The following is a 16,542-nucleotide window of genomic DNA, read 5'->3' on the forward strand; positions in this document are numbered from 1 at the left end:
TAACTTCTTCTTCTATTAATCTGCATTGTTACTGTTCCCTGTAAAGCAAGTGCATTCACACTTGTGATAAGAGAAAACATATTTCAAGTTAAATGACCATATAAAAAAGGCATTAAAGACAGCTATAAAAAAAATCTACAAACATATCTAAAACATCTTTAAAAAAATATATTTGATGTGTAATACATGCATGACTGTAAAATGTCATTTTCAGAAATCTCGAACACAGAGATAACACACAAGTACACTCAACCATTATGTTGGTAAACTAATAACGATTCTACAATTTACAATTTGTCATTTGACAGATGCTTTTAGCCAAAGCGAGGTTCTGTAGATAGAGTTCTTTTTTACTCATTGGATCAACTTACAATGCAATAATAACTTTATAGCCTAACAAATACACACAAAATGAATACCACAGATTAAAGGCAACTAGGCCTATTCCCTTTACAAATTTACAAAAAATAAAATATGTACTATGTACAAGCCAATGACCAGGTCAAAGAGTCAACTCTTTTTATTGTATAATTAAAAAAAAAGAAAAAAAAATCACACACACACACATACATATATATAGATACACACACACACATATATATATATAAAGAAAAATGCTTCTGGCCCTGTTTGGGAGTATTTTGGGTTTCGTCCTGATGTTAAATTTGAGCCAGCCATTCCTTACAAAGCTGTGTGCATTATTTGCCTCAAGAGAATTGTGGCTAAAGGAGGTACCACGTCAAGCCTTCATTCACACCTCAAAGTGCATGACCCTTTAATGAAAATGAAGCCATCATAAAATGTCACTTTTCCACTGCATGGTACCGGATCTACTCGACTCAACTCTACTCGCCTTTGTCAGTTTTCCATTAGGCAAATCTAGCACCCAGTACCTGGTACCCATTACTATTTTTCGTACCTACTCCATCGTGGTTCCAAGCAAGCTGAGTAGGTACCAAAACGTGACGTGACAACACTGCAGACTACTGATTGGTCAAAGAGAATTGTCACCCGCCATTATTAAATAAACCAAGCTACTATAGCTACCACAAATTTTCTATCCACTGATCAATTCTCGATTCACTAAACTATTACAATGGCAGTCCACAAAATCACGCCGTGGTCAGTTGAAGAGGTAAAGACATTCCTTGGATTGGTGGCTGACGACAGAATCCAGGGAGAGATGGATGGGGCAGCACCGAATGACATACACTGAGGTTTCTGAATACGTCACGACAGTTTCTTGCAGCATCATCAGCTACATCGAGGTGGTACTAACTGCAGTGGGAAAACGAACGAGGTACCAGGTAGCAAGTAGAGTCGAGTTGAGCCGGTACCATGCAGTGAAAAAGCAAGTACCCCAGGCACAGGCTCTCAAGCCACAGCCATCAAACCCACAACGAGCGTACATCAACTGACCATAGTGGGTGCTTTTGCTAAATCAATAAAGTACAAAAAGGATAGCCAAAAATGGAAAACGTGCATGGAGGCAGTAGCAAGATACATAGCAAAAGATATGGTCACACCATAGAGAAAAAGGCTTTTGGTGAGATCGTCAAAACATTGGACACTTAATTTGAGCTGCCTGGAAGAAAAAAGCAATACCTGACCTGTACAATAAAGTTCCGGGAAGAAGTGCTTGTGTTGGAGGCAAGCAACTATGCTTTAACAATCGACATGTGATCAGCGGAGGACATGACCCCCTATATGACAGAACACTTTATCACATTTGACTGGGAACTTGAATCAAAATGCCTTCAGACCAGCTTTTTCCCAGAAAACCATACAGCCGAAAACATAAGTGAAGCCCTCCACGAGGCACTCAAAGATTAGGGTTTATATGAGAATAAACTGTTGGCAATTACCACCAATAATACATCACAGCTGCGATAACAAGAAATTTGAAATGGCCATGGCTCAATTGTTTTGCCGATCCATTATAGCCGCCTTCTTCCACAGCTGGCCCTGGAAGAGGGAGCCCAAAAAGAAGCAGCAGAATTGGGACTACCAGAGCATAGGCTCATAACAGTACACTTGGCTAATCAATATTCAATGCGAATTATAGACCTGTCCCTTGCCTAGATTAATAAGGCTACACCTCCAGATTATTATTATGATACATTATTATCAAGGTATTACTATTATTATCATTATTGTTATTATTATTTAAGGCTATTACCAATATTACTATATTTCAGCATGCAGGACTGCTTGCTGGGGTTCTAAACAACAGATGATTGAGCAGATCATTGAACAGGCTCAAGCTATTCGACAGGTGCTGGCTGATGACAGAAGGGCATCAGTCTCCCTGACATGACAAGACCTTGATGTCCTTAAAGCAGTCAATGAGGGACTGAAACCAGCGAGCAACTTCACAGATATGCTGTCAGGTGATGCTTATGTGACCAGTTCATCCATGCTCCCCATTCTCCAACTCTTACAGGGGGACATTCTGGCCCCATCAGAGAGTGATGCGCAGTTAACGGCTCAACTGTGGTGGAAATTAAACGAAACACGCTTGCCGTTGTTGTCTAGGGTGGCTCACAAATACCTCTGTATTTTGCTTCAGGTGCAGTGTCTGAGCAAATATTCAGCACAGCAGGGAACATGTTCACCCCATAATGCTCCCAGCTGAAGCCAGACAAAGTAAATATGCTTGTCTTCTTGGCAAAGAACCTAGATGATTGAGGTCAGCATTAGATGCGCCAAACCAAACAATGTGCCATTGATTTGCTTTCTCCTATTAGGCTACAAACCAGCCATAGCCCTACTTGAAGGCTAAGGATTTAATTTTTAATTAAGTTCTTCAGCCTTTTTATTTGTATAGGCCGGGCCTATTTTTCTATCTGTTTTGATCAGCCAAAATAGTTGTAAGTGTCTTTCCAAGGCCTGGGCTTCGCCTAAATTATTTCTATTCGATTTGCCATTTGTACTTTTTTTTCCCTTATTAACAGGCAAGCATGGAGCTATTAGCAATCAGCCAATAGGCCTATTAGGCCTACTTATTTTTTTTAGGATCACCTTTAACTGTACATGTTACAGGCTTGCTCGTAATGACGTCCATTCCATTCTTTTAATTTTCATTCTCCATTGAGAACATTTGTGAACAACACTGTGCACGTGAATAAAGTTATCTGAAAGATAGCTGCAACTGTTTTTTATTGAAGGAAAATACATTTAATTTAAATGAATTTATTACAGCAGGGAACTTATCCAACAGAAAAATTATTTGGAGGTAGAAAAGAAATAATTGGCTTGTGGTGACCACTCGCACGCAGGACTAATATTTCATTTAATTAATGGCGATCTCACCCATGTTCTTATGTGCTTGCATTCACGCTGCTGTTAGTAGATTGGTTAACTAAATTTTCCATACACCCTTGAGGGTGATTACATTGTGGGTTCTGCGACATCGAAGAAGTTGGAGTGGTGTTGTTGAAATAAACGAAGGGTAATCTTTTCAACTCTTCAACAAGCAGTTGTCTCCTCGTTTCCCTAGCGCTCAATTTCCACACTGGTGACCCAGTTTACTCTCGGACGATTCCAGACTTTACAGTGCATGATGGCTAACGCAGTTTCACTCAAATCAGGTCATTTCTGGTCTATAAGCCTCCTAGCTAATCAATTAAATATGACTAGATATGGAATTAATAAAATATTGCCACATATATGTTTATCTTGTGATGACTTCTTCCAACTACAAAATCGGTTTATCAGCCACATGATTTTATTCAACTGCCAGTCTGCCACCACCATCCGCACATCATCTCCATTCCAATTGATGTGTCGGTATCTGCCGCGGCAGTGTCATCGGACCCTCCAGCAATGTATGCCATAGCTCCAGACTGCAACCATTTTGGTCGCACATGCGGCCAAAAATCTGTCAAGTGCGATTAACATTTTCATCGGTCGCACTGGTGCACCTGACATTTAGCGCGTCTGTCTCTGTGAATATGTGTGTAGCGTTTCCCCCCCCCCCCACTTCACTAAGACCCGCCCCTACTCTAACTCTGATTGGCTCTGACCCGGATATTCTTCTTCACTGAATGCAGGTGGGGGAAAAAAAGCAGGCATGTGTGTGTGAAACCCTGCAATGGACTGGTGACCTGTTCAGGGTGTTTCCCGGCCTTTTGCCCTATGAGCGCTGGGATAGGCTCCAGCACCCCCCGCGACCCCAATTAGGATAAGCAGCTTTGAAAATGAGTGAGTGAGTGAGTGTGTGTATGAAACTGTGCCCTACTCCTCCTAAAGACATCACAACCTTAAAACATACTGGTAATTGAAAATGAAGACAACTATTGATTGTTTTTTCATCAAGAAAAATGCTGCGGTGCCTGTTACACCTGTCCCTTGCCCTGAAAGGCCCAGCCCAGCCCAGCCCAGACATCATTGGTGGAGGTACAGCTCCACCACCTTTCTCCCCTGTCCCTGGTAAGATGCCTAATCTTGACTTAACATCTTCGGCGGAGATGGCCTCATCTGACTCCGAGCCAGATCCAGAGCCAGAGCCTACAACACACAAAAAGGCCAAAATATATGCCTTTCGCAAAGAATGGCTTGTCCAATTTCCGTGGATCAGATACAATAAAATGGCCAACATTATGCATCGCATTTATTGCAAAGAGTGTGGCCAAAGCATGGCTGGGAACAGTGCTCTTGCTGTTGAGGCACTGACGTTCCAAACTGAAACGTTAAAAAAGCACAGTGTGTTCAAGAAACAAGTCCTGCAGTGGCGTAGCCAGAAATTTCTTTTCAGATGGGCCGCGGAAAAAGTGAGCAGGCACGACTTTCACTCACAGTCCATCACTAGCCTAGACATTCTTTACAACCTACTGGTGAACTGAATGACAGGTCAGACACCCCATATTGCAACTGTAGCGGACTCAATAACCAAGCCAGTCCAATAGTCCATTCCTTGTTTGCATTGAAATGGAATTTGTAGAAAACCACAAAATACTGCTGCATTGTTATTCATCATGCACACTTTCACCAGAAGTAGCGTAAAACGCATGCTCTGTCACAACACTAGCTGGGTTTCTATCCAACTATTTAATACAAAGAACCTGTCCAGGGTGTTTACCCGCCTTTTGCCCAATGAGCGCTTGGATAGGCTCCAGCAACCCGCACAACCCTAATTAGGATAAGCAGCTTAGAAAATGAATGAATGAACGATGAATGAATGAATTTGCTACATTGCACATCATTTTCAATAAAGTTATTTGAATTTTTTATTAAGTATCTTATTCTTTTTTAAATACGGGATATAAAATTTTACCACTCCATTGAATATAGCATTGATCAGAGTTCATACCTTTCTCTATAATGAGGCCCTGATAGTAAAGAATATAGCTTGCACTGATGACCTATAGTAAAATGAGTCTACAAAAAACACATATTTCTTTACTCCAATCAACATTTCAGAGGCTGGGACACACATAATTAGAGATAATAAGGGAAGACCCTGCTTCTTCATTTTGGATGTTTTTTTTCCTGTAATTATCTGTATTTATCTATGAAGGGAACATGGAAGGACATTGGCACTTCCACTAAATGACATACATTATGCAATTTCCACAAACATTTTCATGTTCCTACCAGCTACCCCACATACCTTTTTGGTCCTATGACCAAAAAATGCTACCATGCTTTTTTTTTTTATTCTTAATAACTTCATGTCCATTTGTGGTAGACACCTCAAATATTGGCACAAAATTAATAAAAGATTGTATTTGAAGAAACTGCAAAAAAATGGGTTTATAATACCCCCAATATCACTCTCGTTTAAGAATTTTGCACTTTTTTCCAAATCTAGGGCCTTACAGAAAATCAATAGGCATGCAGTACAAACTTTTAATGGTTTATTCACACTGAGAACATGTTTGTCTTCCATCCTACAAAGTTTGGTGAGGCTAGGAGTAAGACTTCTCAAAATATTAATACCAAACATGGTTTCCCAGATAAGGCGTTTTTGTGAATGTGAAAATTAAAAGACATCAAGGTCCAAAAAATATAAAAACATTGAACAAAACATGCTTTACAGGCCTTAGTTTTGGGACCCAAACATTATATAGACAAACTTTGAACAAAATGTGAGACAGGGCTGCAACTACTCTCCTGGATTCTGTCTGATTTGACACAGAATGACCCATATGTAGGTGAGTATATATATATATATATATATATATGCAGTCTTCTTTCCCCTCCAGGCTCGGTCCTCTACCAGAGGCCTGGGAGCTTGAGGATCCAGTGCAGTATCTTAGCTGTTCCTAGGTCTGCGCTCTTCTGGCCAGAGATCTTGGATGTTCTTCCTGGGATCTGCTGGAGCCACTCTCCCAGTTTGGGGGTCACAGCTCTGAGTGTTCCGATTACCCAGGGACCACTGTTAACCTTCACCTTCCACATCTTTTCTAGCTCTTCTTTCAGCCCTTGGTATTTCTCGAGCTTCTCGTGTTCCTTCTTCCTGATGTTGCTGTCGCTTGGGACTGCTATGTCTATCACTACAGCTTTCTTCTCCTGCTTGTCCACCACTACTATGTCTGGTTGATTAGCCATAACCAGCTTGTCAGTCTGTATCTGGAAGTCCCAAAGGATCTTATCTCTGTCATTCTCCAGCACCTTCAGGGGTGTTTCCCATTTTGACCTTGGGACTTCCAGCTCATACTCGGCACAGATGTTTCTGTATACTATGCCAGCCACTTGGTTATGGCGTTCCTTGTACGCCCTGCCTGCTATTGTCTTACACCCTGCCGTTATGTACTGGACTGTCTCAGGGGCGTCTTTGCACAACCTGCACCTGGGGTCTTGCCTGGTGTGGTAGACCTCAGCCTCGATTGATCTTGTACTCAGGTCCTGTTCCTGTGCTGCCTCTGCGCTGTCCATCAGTCCGGCCTTGTCCAGCCACTGGTAGGATTTCTCAATGTTAGCCACTTCCTCTTTTTGACAGTGGTACATGCTGTGCAGGGGCTTGTCCTTCCATGATGGTTCCTGCTCCTGTTCTTCCTTCAGAGGTTTCTGCTGCCTGAGGTATTCACTAAGCACTTCATCACTTGGGGCCATCTTCCTGATGTAGTCTTGGATCTTTGTTGTCTCATTCTGGATTGTGGCTCTGAAGCTCACTAGTCCTCGGCCTCCTTCATTCCACTTAGTGTACAGTCTCAGGATGCTGGCTTTGGGGTGAAATCCTCTAGGCATATGTATTGAAAGGAGCTTTCTTGTCTTGATGTCAGTGGCTTCTCTCTTCCCTTGGCCAGCTTATTACTCCAGCGGGTTATCTGATGACCAGCCGGGCGTAGGTGTTGATAGCCCGGACCTTATTTTTCCCATTCAGCTAACTTCTCAGGACTTGCCTTACTCTCTGCAGGTATTTGGCAGTTGCTGCTTTCCTAGTGACCTCTCCGTCATTCCCATTTGCCTGTGGGATTCCAAGGTACTTGTAGCTTTCCTCCACATCTATTATGTTGCCCTCTGGTAATACAGTCCTCTCCGTTCTGAATACCTTTCCTCTCTTTGTTTCCATCCGACCACACTTCTCAAGCCCAAATGACATGCCGATGTCATTGCTGTAGATCCAAGTGGTGTGGATCAGTGAGTCGATGTCTCGCTCACTCCTGGAGTATGGTTTGATGTCATCCATGTAGAGGAGGTCGCTGATGGTCTCTCTGTTCCGTAGTTGGTAGATGTAGCCACTCTCCATGATGATCTCGCTGAGGGGCTTCAGGCCTATGCAGAACAGCAGCAAGGACAAAGCATCTCCTTGGTAAATGAAGCACTTGATGTTGACTTGTGCCACTGGTTTGAAGTTGGCCTCTAGTGTTGTTTTCCACTGGCCCATTGAGTTCTTGATGAAGGCTCTTAGTGTCCTGCTGATGTTATACAGCTCCAAGCATTCCAGGATCCATGTGTGAGGCATCGAGTCGTAGGCTTTCTTGTAGTCAATCCAGGTGGTGCACAGGTTGGTCTGTCTGGTCTTGCAGTCTCGAGCGACTGTCTTATCTACCAGTAGCTGGTGTTTTGCTCCTCTAGTGTTCTTTCTGATACCTTTCTGGGCCCCAGTCATGTATTGAGACATGTGCCTACTAATTTTATCTGCTATGATGCCTGACACGAGCTTCCATGTTGTGCAGAGGCACGTTATCGGCCTGTAGTTGGATGGAACTGCTCCCTTCTGGGGATCCTTCAGGATCAGGACTGTCCTATCTTTGGTTAGCCATTCAGGCTGGGTCCCATCCATTATCAGCTGGTTCATCTGTGCAGCCAGGCACTCATGGAATGAAGTTGCTATGGGGGATACTGCTCCTTGTGGCTAGTCTCTATCTTATAGCCAAGCATCTCAAGGATCACTGTTGCTGTGCTGCATATCAGCTTATTGGTTTCAGTGATGGACACAGTAGGGATTGTCCGTAGTGCTGCATTCACATCCTCCAGTAGACTTTCAGGAGGTACTTCACTTAGGCCTAGTCTTGGAAACTGGCGGGGGTTCCAGGTGATCAGCTTAGTTATGATCTTCAATTTCAGGTCAGCTGCTCTTCTGTTCAGCTCGCAAGGGCTTATTGGGGCTTGGCACCCAATATTGAGGTGTGGGGATGATGACATCTCCCCCCGATCTGTCGTCCTGGCTACCCCATGGCGTAGCAATTGTGTCGTATCTCGTCCATCTCTAGTTGTAAGAGCAGTGGCTTCTTGCAGACTGGAATATTGAGCTACTAGTTGTTTCAATGTGAGTGTCGATGTTGGGTTTTGGTGTATCCAAATGTCTAACATCCTCCGCATGTAACCCCTCTCGCTGGGGTTACTGGTGCAGTAGCATTATATATATGTATATATGTATATGTGTGTGTGTGTGTGTCTATATATATATATATATATATATATATATATAGGCCTATATACATATAAAAATCTATAAAAACATCATATCACCACAGCAACAATAAAATATACTCCTTTAGCTACAGGCTTTTCTACTGCTTTACATCTTGACCTATTTTTCTTAAAAAAAAAATAATCAACTTTCACTTACTTACTGTGGTTGCAACACACGATAGCAATCATCACATTGTTTTTACGATGGATTCCGACATTTTTCCTGCCAATAAAACATTCGTTGTTCCAGCATTGGTTCTACGGAGGCCAACCGCATTAACCAAAACCACCATTGGTCAAATGTATGTTTGGTGTCTGGTTCAATTTCATTGTGTACCTGAAACACATGATGTCATACCAAACACTGAGCTACAGTAACGCACACTCCCTTGTGTTAAATAAAGATGTCACCGCAATTTTGTACACAGTAACACCACTAGGGGTGTAATAATGCACTGTGGCACGATATTTCGCGATTCAAAAATATGACGATACGTATTTTGAAGCAAAATTGATCACAATATCAAGTCAATTAAATGGTGACTCCCAGAGGATGTAGGCACCATTTATTAATGTTAACGCAAGAGGGCGCAATAGGCATAAGCTCAGTTTTGCTTGACTAACCTGTTGTTGACCCTGATGTTCACTGGCCATAGTGATGTTGGCAAGAAAATGGAGGAGGAGGTGGAAATAGTGAATGCCCCATCAAACTAAGTCAGTTGTACGGCATAATTTTGTTTTTCTAGCACAGAGGCAAGAAATTGGTGACAAGATAGTGGACCAAACCAAGACTATTTGCAAGTTCCGCCAGTGCACTATGGCTTACACAGTGGCTAACACCACTAGCCTAACGTGCTTCATCATCTACAACGGCATCATAAGGACAAGCTGCCTGGTAAATTAGCAAAAGGCCAAACAACTCTTAAGGAGACATTTGCTGCACCGCTTCTGGCATCAAGTCAGCAGGCGAAAGAGATAACAAAGCATCGGCATTTTAATTGCCAAAGACATGAGACCATTTTCAGTAACCTTTACAGCCCACATCATCAACCGCCAGTGGGAAATGGCGAGTTTTGTTCTCCAAACGCACACAATGTTTGTATCACACACTGGCCAAAATATTGCTGAGGTGCTGAAATTGGCTGTTAATGAATGGGAGCTTGGAACAGCGAATCAGCCCATTGCCATGGTAACAGACAATGCAACAAACATGGATGTAACAGTGAGAGAGGCTGGGCTGGAACTGCACATAAGGTGTTTAGCCCACACTTAAAATTTGGGCACCCAAGTTGGACTGGGGGTTCCCTGCGTTTGCTGGGCCGTGTGAGAAGGATTGCAGCATATTTCCAGAGAAGTGGCACTGCCACCGCAATTTTGCATCAAAACAAAAACTGCTCGGAATGCCACCGCATAAACTTATGTTTGACGTAAGCACCCAGTGGAACAGTACATTGGATATGCTAAATCGCTACCTAAAACAGCAGGCAGCTGTGACAGCAACTCTTGTCAGTCAAGAACTGCAACGCAGCACAGGGGACATTGATACTGTGGATGGCAATGACATCAGTAATATAGAGGACATTGTGAAATTGCTCAGTCCTCTCAAAACAGCCACCAAAGTGTTGAGAGATGAAAGAAAATCCGACAGTGTCACTGATATTACCCCTGACCCACATGACTGAACAGTATATGGCACCCAATGAGGAAGACTCAACTACAGTGGCCAGTATAAAGAGGGCAATCCTAGAGAAGCTTGTGGACAGGTACAGTGGGGATGTTTATGACTTCTGGAGAGCACAGTTCTGGACCCAAGATTCAGAGCTCTGCCTCATGCTGGTGAGGACCAGCATGAGACTGTTTTCAAACAGCTTAGGGAGAAAGCACTGCCGCTGAAACAGAATCAGGTATTTATTTATATCAATAAAACAGTAGACATGCTTGCATGTAATAGGTACAATGTTGAAATGATATTAAATTGCTTATTTTGTAGGTTAACTGCAGGTTAATCTTAAAATTAGGTAGTGCTAAGCTAAAAAAGATCTCCAGAAATGAGCTTAAATTAATTCCTGTCTGTTGTATCTTTGTTTTTTTCTACTTCAGCTGTATGTAGAGGCATGCCACTGGCGTGGAAAAAGGGGAGAGTACAACAGGAGCCTGTGCCACAAGTAACAGCCTCACACATGAAGCAAAAGATGATGTGAGAGATACAGGTGAAGCTGAGCTGGACCACCCTTTTGGAAAGAGGACAGCACTTGAGCACTCTTTCACTCCCATTTAGCCAGCAGAGTCCAACAGAGCAATTGAGCAAGAGATAGACATGTACAGGAAAGAGACTCCTCTTCCACTTACCAGCTGTCCACTGAAGTGGTGGAAAGAAAAGTCTTACATTTAATCCATGCTTGCACCTCTGGCAAAAGCGTATCTCACGGTTCCTGCTACCTCAGTTCCAAGTGGGCGTGTTTTGTCGACAGCAGGAGATATTGTGAACTGTCAGAGGTCTCAACTGCTGCCTCAAATTTGTTGAAATGCTGATTTTGTAAAAAAAAAAAAAAAAACAAACAAACATGTAACTGCCAAAAATATAGATGAGTTCCAGAGAAAACATTTAAACTGGGTTTTGTGGCTTGGCCAGCTCAGGTGTTTTGTAGTCTGTTAATGGCTTTTCAACAAAAGTTCGAACATTTGCCCCTCATCTTGATGAAGACATTGGTTATACATTAAGGATATTCTGATTTAATCTTATTTTTCCTTTAAATAATAAGGGAAAAACTGTGCGAAAAAAGAAATGGTTTGAAAACAGCTTTTTTTGTAAATGTATGCCTAAGAAGGAATAAATAAGGACTGTGAGATCTTAATTTGTTTTCAGTTGTACTTTGTTGAATACATCGTGAGAGTATCGAACCGTGAGCCCTGAATCATCTATCAAACCGAATCATGAGTTTACTGTATCGTTAGATCCCTAAACATCACTGAATCACAGGATGAAATCATTCTGTTAGAATCAATTTGTCAGAATGGCTTCATTAGTCTAAATGTGTGGTATACTATTCCATTCATAGGCAGGCATACTTCAGGTCTCTATGATTTAATCTTCATCTGTGATGGCTGGGTTTTGACATAGATTTTGGAATTGGTGGAAGACCACACAAATCAGAGTGCCACTGAAAATGATAAGCTAGTTGTTTGAAATGTATCGAAATGTCAAAGTGGTTTTAAATGGTGCATAGTGGTGAGTTCATAGCACAAGTGAGCTCAAGCATAACTAATAAAGCTGGGGAAAATAATCGTTTTTACAATGCATCACAATACGAAAGTGAAAGATTGTGCATCAACGCAGAAAAAGAAAACAGCCTAATCAATTTATTAAAATTGTAATTAAATAACATACATGCCAGTGTATGGTTTTTATTATAAATAAAGTAGGCTAAGTACCCCCCCTTCTCAGATATTAGCTACGTTTATCACTTGTGCCTGGTGTGATTGGAAACATGGCAGAGGGAGAGCTACATGTCCAACAGCCAGAGATTAAAAACACACCCAGTATCTTAAAAGCAAATTGAGCATGTTGCGTTTTTTATGAAAACATAGCCTAGGTGAAAACATATGCTTTTACATATGTATTAATTAAAAAAACATGGAGGAATAGATGCATCATGATGCATCGAGAAGGGTTTTGTAATCAAATCGCTACCCTTTGAATCGTAATCGAACCGAATCATAAGACAAGTGAAGATTCACACCTCTAATAAATAATAAGCCTGAATAGTTATCCAGAAAACCACACAAAGCCATTCAAAATGCTACTACAGTCACAACTCCAACAGTTTTCTCCATTCCATGCAGATCACCATCTAGCTTGCAAAATCATATTAGAAAGCAAAACATTCTGCTTGTTGCTGTAACTTCTACAACAGTGACTATCAAAGTTATAGAAAATCCACATAAATTGAACAAGGTATGACACAGCTCAACCTTCACAGTTGTTACCCTGACACTCTCATATGAGGATTTTTGGGTCCTGCTGAAACATACTTCTGTATTTGAGATTTTAAGATCACTGACAAGCCTAAGTCTGAACTTCAGTCTAAATAGACTAGCAGAATCTTACCACCATAGCTGACCAATGCTATCAATGCTTTTTTAGTATTTAACAGTTAATGAAACATACTAAGAGTAACAAATTAATGTTCATCAAATGTTTCATTTGAGGTAGCTGGCCAAAGATAAAACCATTTACTTTATAATATGTTACACAACTGACTCATAAAATAAGTCCTTGCTGAACCCTGGGCGAATATCACTTTTTTTCTCTAAAGATTAGCTCCCAAACAAATGTTTGTCTTTTAATAATCCAGTCAGTCTGTTTAATCTTCTGTGGTATGCGTGCAGGTTATGGGGCAAGTTATGGTCAACTTATTATGTCATTTCCAGAAAGCTATCTAATTTAAAAAGTCTTAAAAAGAAAGAAAAAAAGTGGAACAGTAGGAGTTATCTACCAGAAAACGCATGGAAAAATCTCTATACCATCAAAGTGGCAGTTTTAATTCAAGGAGCAAGCAGTGACTGGGCACAGGTCCATCATGACTGCACTAGTCAGAACCCTTCAGAGGAAGTGCCTTATCCAGATTTATGGAAGGTTTGGAAAGTCCACTGCACATGAATCTGCAGTACATAGAATTATCATTCTGTGTATTTCCGTACATTATGAATTGGAACCAGCTTCGTATGAAATACAAGTGACCCTGCAGTAAAATACAGGCTGCACAGCTATTATGGACTGGACCCATTTTCTAGGAATGATCATAAAACACAATTTCACTGTTCATTCTTGGGTTGATATTCCTCTACAGCTCCAACACAGCCATTTGAAATAGACACAGAGAGAGAGAGAGACAGAGAGACTCATTCACAAAAACGGGAAAACGTCTGAACTCCACTCCAAAGATAACAATTAACCCATTGTTTTTTGGAATGAGAGGGTCAGCCATGATCTAGTTTGGTTCATCTGAATAGGAGAGCATCTAAAATAGATGATCGCTTGGTAAACTCATTTGGAAATAGCAGACACACCTCACTAGGCTTACAAAATGGCCACTGTAGCAAGGCAAATATATTGTACCCACAACTGTGGCATAAAGTTACATATTTATCTGCACAAACTGCATCAAGTCTTGGACAATTACTCACCACTGAGATCAAATCTGTCACATTCAGAAATAAAAAGTTTAAAATTATGCAACAGGCTCTTCTCAGATAAACAGACATTATGGTGAGTATCTAACACCTGCCTAAAGCATGTCTTCGTAAACGGACTAATGAACTCGGTGGCTACGTGGTGACACTGTTAGTTTCAGCTCCCTAATGTCTGATACCAGATCTGAGAGAGCATATTTCAAATTGTTTTTAAGTATGGCTCAAGCACAGACTTTCCGAATTGTGCCAGAGTAAAGAGAGGATTGCCAAGACACGACAAAGCTTTGAAATCAATCTATCCTGCTGAACTGAAAGAGTCATTGTTACAGTGTGGACATACTGAACAGGTAACACTGCATTGCTACAAGTCTGGACAGCGATAGTTGTCCTTCTAGAGAGGGAAAGATGTCATAAGAAAACACTAACAACCTCATTAAAGAAAACAGTGTCATAAATATAAGTATTCCCAAGTATCATCAAACAAACTAACCATCCTCTTGACAGCACCCTCTTAAATTTCCCTTGGGATGAATAAAATATCTATCACCTGCATAAGTAAATACATGAATAAAACAAAGGCACTGCAAGATTTTTTTTATTTATCATTTGTGAAGTGAGATGGACAAGAGAAATAAATTGAAGTATTTTTGAGAATTATTGATTTGTGCTTCTTTTTTTTTTTTTAACGGTATAGCATGAATAGCCTTCTTCATTAAGTGTGACCACACCTCCTCGACTACAAAGACAGGCAATATTTGGCAAGCCGGCACTTTTGATGAACTACAATTTAAGAGGTAGAACGGCAGATAAATAAATATCAGCACATTCGCTCAGAGTTTCCTGAAACATAAAACTAGGAAGTCTGCGTTTATAACAACTTTGACTTAAGCGGTCATCACATGGTCAGATTGGTTTGGCGACTCTCTCTAAGCCACGCCAGCACATGACAGGCCAGTATTCCTTTATCAGGTTTGCAGTAAATGTGTCATTTCAGAACAAGTTAACAACTGTATCATTCAAAGCTCATAATTAAAGCATGTAGTTTTGTCTTAATTCATTCATTATAAAGTTTCTCGTTGCGGCTGTTTCTCATTACAAGGTGGCTAGCTAACTTGCTAACACAACGGTTAATGCCTTGTCTTGAGGCTCTGGTAGTTCAGAGTTCTAGTCAGCCGCAAACCCAAGTATGACTCCTGACAGTTTTCTAATAAGAAGGTAATACGTTGTCTGTCGGCAGTTTTACTGTCTCTTTGGTGAAATTCTTAAGTTAATATTTTTCCTTACCTCCAAAGTCCTGAGGTCTTCCTCACGCCACTGAAGAGATGATGAACGCGAATGGCGCGCGTGCGTGTGATACATATTTCCGAAACGGCTGAAAACGCCAGACTGAGAGATTAGAATGCGCCTTGCTAACTCGTTCGATTTAACGGTCAATAAACAGCTGCAGTTTTTGCGATAACGATACGTTAAATTTCTAAGTTTGGAAATATGTCGCTCTTAACGCCCATTTTATCCCTATAAGTAAGCCATATCGCGAGGATTTCCCAATATATAAGAGGGGAGGGGGAATAAAACTTTGTGCAGTATTGACAACAAGCATTTCGTTTCTTATTTATTACTTACACGGAAGAAGCAGAAGAAGTAAGCAAAGACTTTATTCACGTTCCCACATTTGTATTTGATTTTATTTTTTTTTCCTTTTATATATATTTGCAATTTTGTTGACGTGACAACGAATTGTTATTTTGACGGAGTGCGGAGCGGAGTGCCAAGTCTTTTCAATTCATAACAAATGCTTTTTGTCCACAATCTGTCACAGTACTTTCACTTACAATAAAACATCAAATAGCCTAAAGTTCTGCACTTCAGGTACGATCAAAACGGAACTCACAAGAGTACTCTTGGGCTACTATTGAGGGGGCGACAAACGATGCAATTACGTCCTCTGGCGTTTGCAATAGTGCTTACTTATAGAAATATCTCTACATTTCTAGGTATAATTTATTGTCGGTAAATAGTGAGTGTTTCACTTAAAAACATCATTTCATTTAAGGTCATTTACGCTGTGTTGTTAAACAGTGATGATACAGGTACCTTAGTTAACTTCCAGTTAACTTGAACTTTATTATCATTTTCCACAAACTAGACCAACAACTGACATCAAAAACAAATATTCACAACATTGTTCCAGGATATTTTGACTGCCTTCTGGTTTGGGTTTGTTATATACATGGACTGATAAAGATACCAGGTTTCCAAAGTGTATATGTTTTGTTACACATTTGAAATGTTGGAATAACGGACTTAAGACTTGGGTTCAGATGCGTTTCTCTTTAAATGTCCCTGCAGAGGAAGTGATTCACAGTCCACGTGTTGTCTAGGAGGCGTTCCGTTGTCTCGGAATCAATTGAACTATATGTCAGTAGGTGTTGTATCTGTACGAATGATCCGTTTCCGTTTATAAATCGGTATTTTCCTCTTGCCTCT

The 16,542-nt window shown here is 40.9% G+C and overlaps 1 protein-coding gene across 1 annotated transcript in view; it reads right to left on the minus strand.

Moving 5' to 3' along the window:
- slc4a2b (solute carrier family 4 member 2b) overlaps positions 1–15,393 on the minus strand; it is a 63,704-nt gene extending 48,311 nt beyond the window's left edge. Inside the window, exon 1 of the mRNA XM_030770081.1 lies at positions 15,340–15,393. The gene's annotated coding sequence lies outside the window, so the exon portion shown is untranslated. The remainder of the gene's footprint in view (positions 1–15,339) is intronic.
- Between the last annotated feature and the right edge of the window lie 1,149 nt (positions 15,394–16,542).

This window comes from Chanos chanos, chromosome 3 (genome assembly GCF_902362185.1).
Source record: "Chanos chanos chromosome 3, fChaCha1.1, whole genome shotgun sequence".
Taxonomy (NCBI): Eukaryota; Metazoa; Chordata; class Actinopteri; order Gonorynchiformes; family Chanidae; genus Chanos; species Chanos chanos.